The following is a 6895-nucleotide window of genomic DNA, read 5'->3' as shown; positions in this document are numbered from 1 at the left end:
AGCACCAAGTCCAGATAACTCAAGACCAAGTCCAATACTCTAAGCCCTACCATGAGATCCCCTGTGCCTTCCAAAGAACCACAAAACTCCCACCAAGCAAACAGACTTCAGTTACTAATCAAATCAGCCTATTAATTTCAAAGATCACCCATGATAACTTTGCTGCTGGTGGAAACACAGCAACTACTTTGAAAGCGCCCTCCGCCAACTCTGGTGGCTTGAAGCTGGCCGAAGTTGGGTGCTGGCTCGCCTTCAGGATTCAGGACTGCGGGAAGTGCTCTCCAGCTGCAGGGATATTTCAGAAGCCTAAGCAAGTAGAATCTTGGAGCTCTTCCTCCTGCATGCCTCGAGATTAAGGGTAATGTACGTGCTGAGTTTCAGAATTGCCGTCATGGCTGTGTCAGGGCACCAGATTTAGAAAACTGCACCACAATCAGAGTCCAGGTTCCCGTCAGAGCCCTGTCTCTTACCAGCTGCGCAATCTTAGGCAAGGCCGTCTCTTACCCTCTCTGACTTCCGGTTTCCTCACTGGATAAAGGGAACCTCTGCTGCCAGCACGGGCTACCTGCCCTACTTACTCAGAGGGGCTGTCAGCGTCAGCGCCAAAGGTGTCAACTTACTTTATGTAAAAATCTCCGTTATGTTTATAGAATGACAATTCCAACAATGCACTGGCCCGCTGCCAGGAAGGATAGGACGTTGTTTCGTAGTAGCAAGCCGGTTTTATACCAACCCTTCTTGCCTTCCTTCCCCATTGGTCCCTAGTGACAGCCCACAGATTCCTGCAGTTGAGGAAACACTCTGTGGCCACAAAAGCAAGCCACGGGGATTGGACCTCAGAGCCACTGAGCCTGTGACTGACATCGCCATCCCCGTGGCTGCGCCGGTCCCAGCCCCGACTGCCTCACAGTGGCTTCAGGTCTCTGCCTAGGAATAATCCTGAAACCCCAGAAGGACTCACTGATTCCCAGCATCTTCCACTGATTCCCAGCATCTTCCATACGGGAGGCAGAAACAGCTGGTAGTCTTAATTAAGTAAAGATGGAAAAACCAAACTTGGCCGGGCCCAGTGGCTCACGGAAGCATTTTGGGAGGCTGAGGTAGGCAGATTGCTTGAGGCCCGGAGTTCGAGACCAGCATGGGCAACATGGCAAAACCCTGTTCTATTGAAAATACAAAAATGAGCTGGGCATGGTGGTGTGTGCCTGTAGTCCCAGCTACTCAGGAGGCTGAGGTAGGAGAATCACTTGAACCTGGGAGGCAGAGGTTGCAGTGAGCTGAGATGGCGCCGCTGCACTCCAGCCTGGGTAACAGAGCAAGACTCTGTCAAAAAAACAAAAAACCTATGAGGCACAGGGTAGTGGTGGCGCAGCCTAACACTCAGTAACAGAAAAGATGAGTAAGAGTTGGGCTAAGAGCTAAGTCCAACTTAAATCCAGCCCGTATTTGTCGGTAGTCTGGGAGCCTATGAAACTCTGAGTGCTTTGCCAGGTGCTGAGGTGGGAAAGGCAAAGGCATGGCCAAGATAAACAGGGCAGAAGTTCCCTTGCAGTGGGGGAGACGGGTACGGAGCAGGTAACTGCAGTAGCGCGTGGCAGTGGAGACGACGCGCTCGGAGCGCTGGAGGGCACAAAGAATGGAAATTCTCAGCTCCGCAGGGCCGTGCAGGGAGCTTCGGGAGGGTATTTGAGCTGGGTCTTGAAGGCTGGGTACTTTTTCATGCAGAAGAGTGAGGGGCAGGCCGTCTGGGCAGGTAGACCAGCTATGCCAAGTCCCAAGGTGTGAGAGGAGCTCTGGACGGCTAGAGAGGAGCCTGGGAGTGAGTGGCCGGGCCACACCCAGGAATTGCAATTCTATCCCAAGGGCAGTGGGGAGCACTTAAGGAGTTTTATTTTATTTTTTATTTTTTTAGAGACAAGGTTTGGCTCTGTCACCCAGGCTGGAGTGCAATGACACAATCATTGCTGACTGCAGCTTCAAACTCCTGGGCTCAAGCAATCCTCCTGCCTCAGTCTCCTGAATAGCTGGGAGTATAGGCCTGTGCCATCATACCCGGCTTATTTTTGTGTTTTTTTTTTTTTTTTTTTGTAGAGAGGGGGACTCACTATGTTACCCAGGCTGGTCTCAAACTCCTGGGCAAGCAATCTGCCTGCCGCGGCCTCCAAAGTGCTGGGATTACAGGTGTGAGCCACTGTACCCGCCTCCTTTAAGAAGCTGTAACCACAAAGTGCTTATCTTTGCATTTCATAATGCTGGGACAGACGGAAAAGAGACAAGTTAGAGAGAGTGGGACTGCAGGAGGTGGTTCAGGAAGGAAATAAGGAGCCTGGGACAGTGGGAACAGCCAGAGGCTGGAGGAAGGCCTCATCCATGCTGAGGGTGAGATCTTTTGGGTCCTGACCCTCTCACAGGACACTCAGGATCTGCTGGCCCAGCGAGACTCACTAGCTCTCCTGGACTGTGCCTCTTCTCTGGGGGCAGGAAAGCCCTAGCCGCTCCTTCCGACTGCCTCTTTCTGCTGCCTCCCAGCTGGGTTAGTCCCTGGCTGCTGATCTCTCAGACCCTCTTGATCCCTACTCCCTCCACCCCGGTGCCCAAGGGACTGTGCTGTGCAGCCTTTGTTCCCCTCCACCATAGTGAGTGTCTACAAGGTGAAAACTCCTGAGGCACAGTACCCATTTCCACGAGGAGCCACTCCCAGCCCCTGGCTGCCTAGGCCTCTGGCTGCTGAGGTCCCTGCCCAGACATGCAAGACTTTTTTCTGTTTTTTCACCCTCCTCCCAAGGCTGTTAGCCATGGCTCCCACCTGTCCCCTGCGCTGAGCTGGGTCTCCTGATTTGGCCAGGGTGAGCACAACTGAGCCTGGATGTGGTGATGTGGGGATGCCGTGTGGCTGGGTCCCAGCTGATGGGGTGCAACGGGAACTGTGGTGAAGAGGGTGCCCAGAGCGGGTGCTCAAGGTAGCATGGGAGAGGGCTGTCATCAGATACCGTAAACAATACAGGAATCAAAGTTCAGAGAGGCCACCTGGCCTCTTCACCATGTGCAGATCCCAGGGGCTCACTGGGAAGGATACAGCTGGGGACTGTTAAAGGCAAGACCCTTGATCTCCAGGAGCCGCGAGTCCAAAGGTAGAGAGCAGATGTTCTGCTGGGCATGACCATTCCAGAGAAGAGGCACAGAGCTGCAAACCGCTAGAACTGGAAGGACCCCTGGGCTGTACCAGGGCTGGGGACACAGCTTAAAGTTAAGTTCAAAGTCCAGCTAGAAGAGGTAAACATATAGCTGGGGCCCCATGTGATAAAGTCTCTGGCAGAAGTCTGGAGTGCAGTGAGGCCCGAGTTAGCGTTCAAAAATGGGCCTTGCCTTTCATTCACAGTTGTCCTCAAACAGCGCAGGCTGTGGCTCTCGTTAACCTTCTGGAAGCGGGGGATTCCGAATACCTAGACTCTGAGTCTGAATGGCCTCAAGGGTTTTCAAGAAATGATTTAAGGACAAGCTCTGTGAGTATGATTGCATCATCCAGAAATGTACCAGAATACTGATTTAGTATTGTTTTTCCTTGTTCGGAATTTCAAAACTTGAATTTCCTGCTTTACTTCACTTCAGGGGGAATCCCAGACATTTAAAGCATGAGCTCTTCAGTTAAAATACCATGTGACCGATTCTCTCCCAATCCTCATCTATGTCTCCAGCCCTGAGGTTTTCCTTTGCTGCAATCAGTCTGTGGAACGGTTTGGGGTCTGCCTTTTCACATAGCGTTCCTGCACACACACATTAAACACACTTGTTAAACACACTTACTGTATTTAACGGCCACGCGGGGTTCCGTCATGTGCCCTGTCCTAGTTTTCAGCTTGTGTTTCAGCCAGTGACTCTATGGCTTTGGGCAAGCCTAACCTTCTTCTGAGGCTACATAAGCCTCACCTTATCTGTAAAACACGATGATTTGGAAGCTCTAACGTCCTTTCCAAGCCTTAAAATTTGTGGGGGTCTATGATTTCCTAGCTGTAGATCCTAAATTGTGACCACACAATAACAATCCCTAGAACGGAAAGAGACTCAACATCTATTGAAAATTCCCCATACGGCGGGAAGGCACTGAGCAGGAGATAGGTAGGAAAAGTGACACCGCGGCTTGCCAGCAAAAACACCATCAGAGGCCCCGCTAGGTGATCTCAGACCCCTTTGTTCCCAGTCCGGCCTCTGGTCTTTGTCCCATTAGGAAATGAGGGGAGGGGTCACTCTTCCTCCCTCCCTCCCTCCCTCCACAGTGAAGCTACAGCCCTCCAGGTCTTATGACTGCTCTTCTCCTCCATGACAAAGCACTTTTTGAGCCCAAGCCCAGCCTAGCAGAGTGCTGAGTCACGGTGGGACAGCAACTCTCCACCGCAACCCCCATCGCCGCCCCCTCCTGCTCCAGGATGTGCTGAACCTCCAGAAACCACCGGCTTGGCTCTTCTCTCATCCGAGGTCCCTCCCGCCACTCCTGGCCCTGGGAGGCGGCTGTCCTGGGAGACCAGCCAAACTCTCTGGCGCCTCCAAGTCACGAGGAGCAGGGTTGAACGAGGGTGGGGGAGGTAGAACCCTGGTCAACAAAGGTCCAAAGACCAGGCCACAGCTTCGGAAGAATCGAAAGGCTTGGAGATTGCAGTTCTGACACCTCAAGTTACCAGAAAGTAGGGGAAACAAGCAATCATATAAACACACACACACACACTCACACTCCCCCACCAATAGATGCCCCTTCCATTGTTCCCAGCCAGCCTCCTCCCAGTGACCTTCAACAGCACAAGCTGTCCCTCAGTCTTGCTGTGATGTTCACTGCAGCTACATGCGTGTTTAGCCAAGCATGGAGCCAACACTGATTCAGGAAACCTACTCCCTGCAGTAGACCGACTGCCCTCCGGTGGGTCCAAAACTTCACGCTGGCTTTGTCCCTCTGAACAGCCCAGAAGCCTGGAAACTCAGCACATCTAGTTCAAAACCAAGCTGGCCTTCTCCCAAACCTGCATTTCCTCCTGCACTCCTTGGCTAAGGGAATGGCAGCAGCAGCCAGGACTACCAAATCAGAAAGCTGGGAGATCTCTTACCCACTGCCCACCCCGGCCCCCCACTTTCGCCAATCAGTCTGTTCATTTGATCTTCTCCAGATCTGTCAAATCTGTGTTCTATCGCCTCTGCTCACTAAGAACTAAGGCTGCTGCCTCCCGACTGGTGCCCAGCCCTCTAGCCTCACTCTCAGCCATCCTCCACATTCAATCATGAATCCATCTGTTCATGGAACAGATACTGGGCACCAAGTAACAAGCACCTTGCAAAAAGCTGGGAGTGCAGAGACAAGACAGAAACAATGCCTGCCTTCCAGGAGCTTACCATCTACAGCACCAGCGCAGGCAATCGAAAGGGTCTCATAAGGCCAGGTGGGGTGGGTCATGCCTGTTATCCCAGCACTTTGGGAGGTCAAGGCAGGTGGATCACTTGAGGTCAGGAGCTCGAGACCAGCCTGGCCAACATGGTGAAACCCTGTCGCTATTAAAAACACAAAAATCAGCCAGGCGTGGTGGCAGGTGCCTGTAGTCCCAGCTACTTGGGAGGCTGTGGCAGAAGGATCGCTTGAACCCGGGACGGGACGTGGAGGGTGCAGTGAGCTGAGATCAAGCCACTGCACTCCAGCCTGGGCAACAAGAGTGAAACTCCGTCTCAAAAAAAAAAAAAAGTGTGATACATATATAGTATTTCATTAAACATACAAATATATATTACAGTTCCTAATCTTCATCACTTAAATGAGTTACAAATATTAACCGAATTTGTCATCTCTGTTTTAACCTTGTTGACAACATCTTTCGTCTTACAGCTTTTCATTTTTAAGTAGGCAAATCTGCCAACTGTACTTTTATGGCTTCTGACAGCCTCAGAAGAACATTCCCTACCCCAAAATTATAAAAAAATATCTTCTATACATTCTCCTCAAAACTTTATACTTTTTTTAAGACTTGGATTTTTAATCTATCTGGAATGTATTTTTAAATACTGAGTGAGTCATTTTTCTCCACATGACTGTCAATTGTTTCAACATAATTTGTTAAACCCATTCTTTCTTCCCTAATTTGACACAACAGTTTAGCATATCCCAACTTCTCATACATAGGTGGGCAGGACTATTTTGTCACATTAATCTAGTCATCTCTTCCTGTGCCAGTACCATACTGCTTATAGCACTTTACTGTACTTTTATTATAGCACTAAATGCAAATCTATCAACACACTGACTCCTCCAAATGAACTTTAGAGCCATTTTGTGAAGTTTCAAAAAAAAAATAATACTGTCCCAGAGACAGTAATGGCTGAGGAAAAACAAAAACAAAAAACTGCCTTTTATGGAAATTGCAGTGAATTTACGTTTATTTGGGGAAAACTGACATCTTTACAAAATGAAGACTGATCAACCATTTGGGAATATGGTACCTCTTCATCTATGCTAGGCTTTTTGGATTTTTTTGGTCCAGCAGTAAGCATTTATAGTTTTCTCTATATATTTCTTGTTAACGTTATTCCAAGGTACTTTAAGCTGTTGTTGTCAATGTAACCGAAAAACACTGTTTTTTTCCATTTTTTTCCCCCTATTTTCTAACTGGTGGTTACTGCTATCAAGGAAAGCTTTGGATCCTATATATGGTGACTTTGCTATACTCTTATTCTAAGAGATTTCCAGTGTAAGGTTTCTAAAAACAAAGCTAATGCGGTGTCTCTATGTTGTCTCCAGGATCAAGTTTAACCTCTTTTTATGGAACACAACCCTGCCCGACCTTGCCCCTATTCTCCACCCTATCCAGTATCCCCCAACATGCACTGTACTTTCCAGGCCAACATTCTTTTTTTTTTTTTTTTT

The sequence above is a fragment of the Mandrillus leucophaeus genome, unplaced genomic scaffold (genome assembly GCF_000951045.1).
Source record: "Mandrillus leucophaeus isolate KB7577 unplaced genomic scaffold, Mleu.le_1.0 Scaffold43, whole genome shotgun sequence".
Taxonomy (NCBI): Eukaryota; Metazoa; Chordata; class Mammalia; order Primates; family Cercopithecidae; genus Mandrillus; species Mandrillus leucophaeus.
This window is presented reverse-complemented; position numbering follows the sequence as displayed.